Raw genomic sequence first — 10,685 nt, forward strand, 5'->3', positions numbered from 1 at the left:
TAGGGCATTCACCTGGGAGAAGGTAAGGCCTTTAATTTCTTTTTACACAGCGGAGCGGGGAAACACTTTGAAAGGAAGGCTTGAGTCTCTGCACCAGAATACTTTCTTGCCTAGAAGGTAGATGATGGAAATTCAAAGCCTCAGATGAAGGATGGGATTTATTCTGAACCTTTGATGTCATGGATCAAAGCTTTAATCTTCAAACTGTTGGGGAAACAGGCACTGTTGCTACATCCTTTGATAAAGTGGTGTCCTAGGAAGACTGAATGTTAGACTAAGACACAGTGTACCGTCATGATCATCTGGCCCTTGTTTTGTTTCATGTATGCTTGAGGTACCTTCTTTAAAGAACAAAATACCCCAAAGTTTCTGTGGCTTTCAACAGGAAAGGGGAAGAGATCTCACCTTCAGCTACAAAGGGACATAGCATCTAGACCTTGAGCTATATTTAGATGCCTTATTTAAGGTTTTGAGTTTTGACTTTAAACGATCAGCTGGCAAAAGTGATGAATAGCTGTCTAAAAAGAGAAGGAACCCAACTTTCTGGAAGAATGAAGGTTTTAGGAGGCAGTTCTGGCTTTGGTAGTGTCATAGTGGCTGTCATGCTCAGAGACACTAAATGAGCTTAGTCAAAAACAATCTCTGCGGAAGAACCCTCCCCTCCAACATTTATTTCAGCTTTCTGGTAAGGATGAGTGAGCATATCAGCTTACGGCTAAAAGATGATAACTGAAAGAAAGGGCTAACCTTTTTCATGTGTGAAGCTTCAAGGTTATGTGCTGCACCTTCACTTCATCTACAGTGCATTTGTACTTCCTTGCGATGCAGCCTGACAGACTGGTTCACAGAAAGCACAGATTTCAAAGCCCAAGCAGTCAAACTACAGCGTGAAAGCTTTAAAGATAAAATTGCTTACTTTTCCTGTAATGTATCTGCAAAAGGCTTGGTGTACTATCTTTACTGGAATATAAATGCTAACGTGCCATTACACCTCCATAATGTACATGTGATCAGGCAAACAGCTTTGAATTAAATTGTTCATCTATTTGAACAAAGACAAAAATAATCTCAGCCTGCCTGGACTACTTAGGTATTGTAATGCTCATGAGAAATGTGTTCTGCTTTTCCTATTGCTGAAACTGAAAAAATAATGACTGAATTGCCATGTGATTGTAGTTGGTGAGTCAAGCAATTTTTCTGCTTGGGGAAATTGTACTGTTCTAAACATTATAGATTATAGAGATATGTAATATGTAATATATATCTATAATATCTATAGATATATCTATATGATTATATCTGTGTAAATGCAGTTAGTATATCTCCATATAACTTTAATCCATATGATTAGATGGAGATATAGATGTAGATATAGATATAAATAAAGATATATAGGTATAGATATAGATACAGATTTTTTATTGATGAACTGCATGGTTCAAGAAACAAGTACTAAGAAAGGGAGCCTTTCACTGGTCTGAACTCATTCAGATCTTAAGTGGGCAAAAGCTATTACTCCTGGCTGACTAGTGGAATAGATTGGTTTTCTTAGTCGGTATGCCTCCATATTATGAAAAAAACTCATCAGGGTCTTCCTGAAACCCTTCCTAATTGTTCTCTTTGCTGTAAACAAAACAGTAAAATAACAAAACCTGAGTTTTCACCTCAAAGCTGTTAGCTACAGAGTGCACAAGCGTCTCTGAACCTGCATGTTTCCTATGTAAAAATGTTTGAAAAGCTTTTTTATTTTACTCAAAGAGGCCAAAATGGGCTAATCTTTGAAGTATTAAAAGTAGATGTCTCAGGCTCAAACAAGCAATGTGTTCAGTCTTCAGAAAGTGGCAAAACAAAGTACAGAGAGAAATGTCGGTATATGGTACGTAACCAGTAAAAAAGGAAATCAGTTTACTAATATGTACGAAACATGTATTGGTAAAAAAGCAATAGATTATACATGATTGTATTGAACCCTCATGCTAAATACCACATTCAGTTCCAGACATCACCACTGGTCTAATTTGTTATGATAGTTCTTATGTTATATTCACTTTGCGGCACTATTCAAATCTTAAAATAGAAAAGAACGTGGTAGTAAATGGAAAGGAAATATGTTTCAAGGTGACATATATCTCCCTCCTCCTTCTACCATGTAAGTGCAGAGAAACATGATAATATGAAATACAGTATTCTCACCGTGTTCCTTTAAAACAAAATCACTGGCACAACCCAATAAACAGCTTTTTCATATATGAAAGCAAGTTTCAAGTTTTCATGTAAGAACAATTTTCAAATTCATATCAAATACCACTGCAGGTTTAAAAGCGGAGACTTGTAGCTGTCGGTTACCACTGAAGGCACTTGTCACGCACTTTTATATGCAATATGGTTGCTAAAGTGAACAAACTCCAGGTGCCTGTTACCAGGGTTATTAACATCCTTTCTTTAGAACCTTGCACAGCTGGTCAAATTGCTGTCTTTTGGGGTACTGCTTTGATTACCATTTCCAAGGGTTTTTTTCAGCTCAATAGATTATCATATGTTGAGTAGTAGTATCAGTGTTTATCAACTGCAACTTCATTGTAAATCATCTTGTGTCTAAATCTGCAAAGCCTCATTCACCCAGGGAGCAAATACCGTAGCCCCACTTTAAATATTTTACAAATTCAAGTGGTTCCTAAAACATAATGGTGACTATAGTGAAACTGGAACATATTTTTGGAATAGCTGATCCACTTCAGATATGAGCCCTTGCTATCTCATTTCATGAGAAAGGACAAAATGAATAGAAAATTAAGATGAAAAGACAGCCTTGTGAATCTTGATTCTCCAGTGTATAGGTGTAAGGAAATATTCATGCTAGAAACTGAAGGGAATTGTCTGTGTAACTAAGCCAGGTAGTCCCCCTATACGCTTTTTGTAGGGGGCAACTCAGAGAACCTAAACTAGATTGCGTTTCTTAATCATCCCCTGGAGAAGCTTCTCTCTCTATTAACTCTGCACCTAGAAAATTAACTTTATCCCAGCCAAAATCAGTACACTTGGTTAGACAGGGGATAAGAATCATTGGTTTTAAATTGGGGCAATTTATTTAATGAAACCTCAGGGCAAAATATACTCTATTAATTCTCCTCGTGATTGAAACTGTCATCAAAAATGTATCAGCTGAATCTGATTCTGGTAGTCAGAGTGTTCCTCCACGTGAGTTTTATACTAGTCCAAGTCTATTGTCTTCAGTGAAGGGATTTTTTATGAGATTGCTCTATAATCTGTATAAGTCAGATCCCCCCTTTTGAAAAAAAATATTTTTGCTGAATGAACCGAGCACAGTCTACTTATTATTTGTGTATTTGTAGTGTGTTGTAAACCTCAGAGTAGTTACTTGCTTCTTTTCTGGCTTGAAATTAACTGCTCAGTTCTTTTCATTCACTTACATTCAGTATTACTGTGAAAATTAGTAGGAAACTGGAACATCTACTGAATGGTTTCACTTGCCCTAAAGAAATAAAAACAGCAGAGAAAAAATAACAATCGGTTTTAATATGGGAGGTAAAAGTAGTAAGTTCTAAATATTTTTTATGACTTCACAACACATGAATAACAATCACTGAAGTATTTTAGAGAAACAGAATAATGCTTCAGAGAACAGAGCCTGAAGAGACAGGGAGTTTCATGGGAGACAGCAGGGAGGGACCAAAAAGAGCTCGTGAGCTCTTAGGAAGATGTTGTCTGGCCTTGTGGGTAGCAGGTCAAATGCTGATAAAAATATTATGTTGATGCATCTGTGTACAAGCTTTGCTTCAACATAACTGATGATAAAACCACCATGGTAGTATAAAGAAGGTACTTTGTCTTTTGAAACAACAGTGTTTCCGGAGAAATACAGTGACAATACAAGGAGCTGACATTAACATCAGATCTTTTATGGCCAAAATTTGGTAGAAGAATGCTATTTAGTAAAGGGTGTGGATTTTTCCGTAATATTAACTATAGGAACTTATTTTGCTTTGACTTTCATAGGCCAGTAACTAGTACAAAACACACCAAAGAAAGGAATGTCTGCCTATTTTTTCCAGTCCTTGAATATTCACACATATATTGATATGTATATATCAGGAACGTACATAGTTTTCATCAGGGAGATTTATCATTTTCAGCTTTCAAAAGCAAGGAAGTTTTGGGGAAGAATGTGTTCCCAAACAAAAGAAACAGAATCTACAGGTTCACAGGTGGCTAGATACATTTAGGTATACCGGTAATTCCACTGGAGAAAGCTGTGCACATGGCAGCACTGTGTTTGGAATAGTTCAATAGCAATTTCTACTTTTTGAGTGATACAAGCATAACATTTTTGCTATGTTTGGGAATACCATTGTACAAGAACTTACCATCACTGGCATAAATCACAATATTACAATATTACTTGGATCCTGAATTTGTGAAAGCATAGCTAGGCTACTTTGAAGGGAATGTAATTTCTCTGTATGGCTTTGTCTTACGCAGAACTGTTTCATAATCATAAAAATGATTTGTCTAAAGACTTGATTTTGAAGAAGGAACATGTTATAGATAGCGTAATGAGAAACTTGTTGACATAAGATAGAATTTCTGGCATTAACGTTGCCTAACATGGGACCCACTGCAGCACTAGGTCACTTTTCAGACATCAGGAAAGAAGGTAGAAACTAGGTTTACTCACCAGAGTTGTGGCAATATTGATTACATGTTATCATAAGCAAACATTATGTGGCTGAGGTGAATGGACAATCCTTTCACTGGCAAATTTTAGTTTGGCAAGTATTGACTTTAGAAAGGCAAGTATTTTAGATTGTGGACTTTTCCAGAGCTTCTAAGACCTGCCAAACCTTCTTGAAATGTGGTGGAATTAACACTGAAACGAAGAGAGAAGCAATAACAGGATATCATGGATTAACAGTGATCACCTAGAGAGCTATTTTGGACTGGAGACAGTAGAAAGCTCCCATCTTCTTAGCTGTATGTATATAAACATGCACCAATGTTGGTGGAGTGAAGAAGGTTTTAAGTGTCTGGTCTATTTTAGGCATCTGAGATTGACATCCTATCTCAGGACTCTTCAGGTCTTTTGTAAAAACATGTTGAAAACTCATATTTCTTTGAAGAAAGAAAAAACTAAAGCCTAGACGTGAGACTGTCTGTCAGCAACAGGACGCAATTTGGCAGGTGAGGTGGAAGAGGTGGTAGGACTCTAATTGCTGCATGGTATTGTTAGAAGCTTTCTGAGACTTCGGCGCTTGCATAGCGTAGTAACACGTAAGTATGTTTTACCAACCTTTCCTGGTGTCATGCCTGGGACTAGTGATATAGTTTAGTAGCACATTGTGTTCTTTCATGTCCTCCAACACTAAGCCTCTCTGGGAGGAAATGGCAGGCAGGCTTGTTTAAAAGATTGCTAAAATGCAGTGGCTTCTCATCCACCTTTCCATATGATCTTTTCTGCACTAAAAAACTGCTCACTTGTGTTCCTTTTCTCTTTGAAACATCTTGGGCTACTTATGGTAATAGCCACCACATCCCTTCATTATTGGTCTCTTTAACATCTAGTTGCTTGGCCCTGATCATGGGCTTAGCACCAGGAAAGAGAGGTCTATCATAAGCACCCTGTAATGCTTTGGAATATCCCTTCTTGTTCTTTTGCATTTGTCTTGATGACATTTCTGGGTTTTTTTTCAGGAATTCCAGAAAGCAGAAACTTCCCACAAATGTCAGAAGAATATTCTTTGTTTTTGCTATGAGGACTTATTTTAATTTAAAGCCTATTTGATATACTTGGGTTCTTAATTTCCTGATAGTAAAGGTCACCAGGAAGGTACAGTGTTTTGACTGTGCCGTCAGACTGGTGAATCCAGGCTGGGATTCTGTGGGCTGCCCTCTTAGCGATCGGAGTTTGTATGAAGACAAGAGAATAATGCTTTTCTGACTTCAGTTCATCTACTGGAGTCAGTTGCAAGGCCTACTTTAAAACCCCAGTTTTATTTCCAGCAGTTACGGAGATCTTATCTGTGGGGTACGGATGCAGATCCTAGGGAAGCTCTGAAAAATAATAGGCGTTCTAAGAGATTAAGGACAAAAGCCAAGCCTGTAATTCAATCATGTGAAAGATGCATTTACAATAGGTTGCTCTCATGATTTCCAAAGAATTTTCTCAACAACCTAATCATCCCTGATCCACCGTGGCTCTTTGGACCTTTGTCTCTATAGGTCGGTTTAATTTCTAATCCTTCTATTTAAAATACTACCCAGTGCCACCAGGAGGTGTGCGTGTGCTATTTATCGGTTACTTTCCGGGGCGCTTGTTTTTTTTTGGTTTTTTTTTTTTTTTTGGAGCTGGGGGAGGGCTCCATAACAACGCCACAGTGGTAGCAGTTTCTATAGGATCATTATTATTATATAGCGTTGGTGTTTGCACTTCCAAACAAATAAGGATGTTGTGTTTGTGTCTGGAGAGAGTTCTTAATTCTTTCCCTGGATGAGAAAAATCGTAGATTAAAAAGACCTGTTAAGTCATCCATCTTCTTCCCTTCCAGCGTGCCCCGTTCTCTGAAGCATACTGTAAAATGTATTGAGGATATCAGTCTAGGGAAATGATGACTATAATGAGATGTTACACAGTCTACATTTTGACTGCATTGCAGGATCAAAGATGAGGCTGTGGAAACAAAGATCTTTTACTGAAACACGTAAGTTGTGTCCTATTTGCGCTTGTGTATAACTTCCAGGATTAGTAAAAAGAGATGAGCGTATGCTACAAAAAGCTAAATATCACACAGTATTTTTATGTTGCATATTCCCATTTGGTCTATGATATTTAATTGGAAAATATCTTGTGTATTTTCAGTGTAAATATAGGCATAAAATACGTACAGGTCCATAGTGATCCACAAGACATTGCCAATGACTACAAGACATCCTATTACACTACAGCCTAAAGTAGTGCCATATTTATTACCACATGGGTATTTAGAAGCATACAGTAGAGTGAACAGTAAATCTGATATCATTTGAACATCAGATAGGAAGAAATAATTAGTTGATAAAATATGATCAACCCTGCCTGGTGATAAAATGTATGGTTCAGATGTATTCCACAGGGTCTCTTGAAAATCCTGTTCCAACCAAATTAAAATTCAGTGTGTTGCAACAGTTACAAGCACTACCCACAGGTGCTTGTATGTGAGGGAGGGCAACGTGCAGGAGTGACACTTTTTTCATAGCTGTACAGTCAGACTGGCTATTTCTGCTTTCTATTGTATCTTGCAATCAACGTGTGTTTTGATAAAGTGCATGTCATCCTTGCTGAGGAGAAATCATTAGCCTGAAAAAGATTGCCAAATACAATGATGTGTTATATGGGTTATGGCCAAATTTCTTAAAACAGTAAGAGATTTATAAGTTTGCCAAATCTCATTTAGCAGTCACATGTCACTGAGAATATGGTTTTCAGGCTACCTGTGTAAAACTGCAAGCTTAATCTCCACCCCTAAATTTACCTGTAGTCTTGGTCTCTTATATTTGTCTGTAACTGTAACACCATTCCACCAAAAACCTAGCATGGCCTCTTCCAGGAGTAGTTATTGGATTCCCACTAGTGATGGCAGTCCCAGCATGTTTCCGAGTAGTTCCTGACCCCAATGACTCATATATGTCCTGTTCTATTAATAAAGAGAAATATTAAAGCAGCAGATAGATATCATTACTGTACATGAGTTTTTAACTTTCACAGTACATGTTCTTACATCAATAGCCAGTTAAATCACTGAACTGAAAAGAATGTGGGCAGCAGAAATCTTTTTACAGGCAAGTGAGTCGACTGAACTAGTAGGAAACAGTGAAATGCCACTGAAAATGAATGATAAAACATTCCCACATCAGATACAGCTAATACATTGGCTAGATATTTGCCATTTGAGGTCCCAAGTGATAACAGAACTCTGTTAAGACAAATGCACGGTTTTGCTGATGTGCACATTGCAATACTGAATTTCTTTGCACAATCACACCTGTGTTGTTAATTTTTTAGTGAGAACAGGGACATACAAATGGAAGCATACTAGTAATTAAATGGATCTGTCAGCATGCTACATGGTAAAAAAACCCCGTTTTCTCCTTTGCTGCCTTGGAAGCCACTATTTATGTGTTCATATTTAAAAACTGCTTCTGTGTATCTGTTTGCAATATCCATGTTTGATGAACACAATGAGACTTAATTTACATGCTAATGCAACAAAACAGATGTAGAATAGATCAACTCACCTGCTAACAAATGCATTATTTGGGCCACACTAGTACTGATTGAATGACAGGTAGCTTTAATCCCCTGATAGTGGTTTGCAGAGCTGCTCAAGATTTGATCTCCCTACAAATATCTCCCATCCAGTGCTCAGGTGATATGTCACTGTTTCCTATAAATTACTGCTGAGTTATTTTTTTTTTTAATTTCATCTCTCATCCTTTTGTATATTAAAAACTGATTATTTTTTCAGGATCAAAAGGTATTTTTTTCATGGCAGTAGATTTAAGCATTAGCCCATTAACCATTGATACAATAGATTTATTATTTAACAAATACAGAACACATCATCTGCCTTTACTAGTGCAAGAAGGTAGCATGGATTTTTTGCAAACACTTTTGTCTCGAGATATTTCGGGAGCACTCAGGAGGATCTGCTTTAGTCAAGCCTGTATCAGGCTATCACCTGTTACGCTGCACTCATGGATCAGCAGCAGAGAATTTCCTAATAGCAAATGGTATTGAAAATGCATACTGATGGCTAATTTGCTAAAAGCTTACTTAAGGACTCATAAGCAAGCCATCACTAGCATTGGTCTTTTTATAAACACTTGGTTTCAGGGTACTGAAGTATAACGTGTTGCCTGAAAATACCGAGAGATCATTTGTACACACAAGTGTCATGAGTTGACAAGTTTGTCCTGCCCTCCGTCCTAAAACATCAACAGCTCCAAGCCATAATGTAAGAGTCAATGTAAAAGGGTAGAGGGTGAAATCCTGTTGCTTTCAGAAGACGGGGATGCTTCTTGTCAGCACGAGTGTACCATATTTGTGTTTAGCTTTACTCTGTGCTTTTAAGATGCGTTCATATTTTGTTATCTCACAATTAGATTTATTAGTCACACACAACAATAGGAACTGATTCAGAACCCTGTTATCCTATTTGTCCAGACCATTGTTTGACCATTATTTTCTCTCAGACAGATATTGGCAGTACATTACATAAATAATAGTGGAAATGTACCAAACATACATATTGACCATCTCTGTCCTCATTCTCTTGCATTCAGTATAGTATCCCCGATCATGAAAAAAAAAAAAAGCACGAAAGAACGGAGTTCAGCCTGAGCCTGCAGAGAACAGCGAGAACGTTCCTGCTACTACCTTGATTTCTATCATTTTCCTAGCTGTTAAAAGTTTCTGCTTTTCAGAGAGTATCCTGTATTCTAAGCTATCTAAGAAATCTCCCATTCTCCTTCATTAGAACCTGGTGATTCTCATTTGTCTCGAGGGTAAGGGCCACAGGTTTATGCATGCTTCTGTTCTAGAGCACTGTTGAAAACCTGAAGTTGGTTCTGAAGTCAAAATATCACCTAAGTTGAACAATTTATCTTCTTTTTAGCTAAGACCAACACATCCTGACTGTCCATCACATGATGGAGGAAGCTATTTTCTGCATTGGACTCCACCTGCCTTACTATTAAGAAAAGATATCCTCCTTATATTGCTGGCCAATCTTCCTGAATTCACACTTCCCTCCTGGCTCTATTGCTTCTCTCGTGCTGAGAACTTTGAAGCAGATCCCCCTTTGTGCATTGATCAAAAAGATGAAGAGAAACAACCTTTCCACTACAAGACTTTAGTCAGTTAAATATACAGAAAATCCAATACAGCACTCCATATCCATATATTTCTAGGGTATTATTTTACATGAGGGAAGCATGGGACAGAAAATAAACCAGCCAGGAAGAGAGACAGAGCAAAACAAAGAAATAAGTCAGGGCAAAAATACAGCAGTTTAATGTAGGAATACTGCTGAGGTAAGGCACACTTTGTCAAAGTTGAGGTTACAGTACTGTGCTCTCAGTTTTTCCTTAGTAAAAAAAATCACTGATGTTTCTGAAACATAAAATATAAACATTAAGCACACCTGGAATTCTTCACTGTTTAGCTGAGAAAGGCATTCATACTGTAGAAGTTCCAGCTTAACTGCTTCGGTAGTTGCTCCCTCCTTCTGGACACCAGATAATTTCATTATTCATTTGCATGAAATCTAACTCCTCAGGACCTGTCACTCATACCAGGATACACGTTTCCCCACTTCAAAATTGTGGAAGAAACATGGGAAGGGAAATAGCAGGGACGAGTAGCAGGTATACTAACTTTTTTCATATTTCTTTAATAGTTGTTGTATGGAAGGTCATATTGAACTTTTGGCTTAAAATGATAGCTTGATGAAATAATGGTATGTGTGTGCTTGCTGCTGTCTTTTAATAGAAGCTTTTTGAAGCACATGGACAACATTAATGGAAATAAGCAGAAGAAAGAAATGCCAGTATCTCTGTCCAATTCTAGTTCTATACTCCTTGTGTTTCAAGTGGATGGAGAATCTAAACCCCACAAGTGCAATGCTTGCAAA

This window comes from Pygoscelis adeliae, unplaced genomic scaffold (genome assembly GCF_000699105.1).
Source record: "Pygoscelis adeliae isolate BGI_AS28 unplaced genomic scaffold, ASM69910v1 Scaffold101, whole genome shotgun sequence".
In the NCBI taxonomy this organism is placed as follows: Eukaryota; Metazoa; Chordata; class Aves; order Sphenisciformes; family Spheniscidae; genus Pygoscelis; species Pygoscelis adeliae.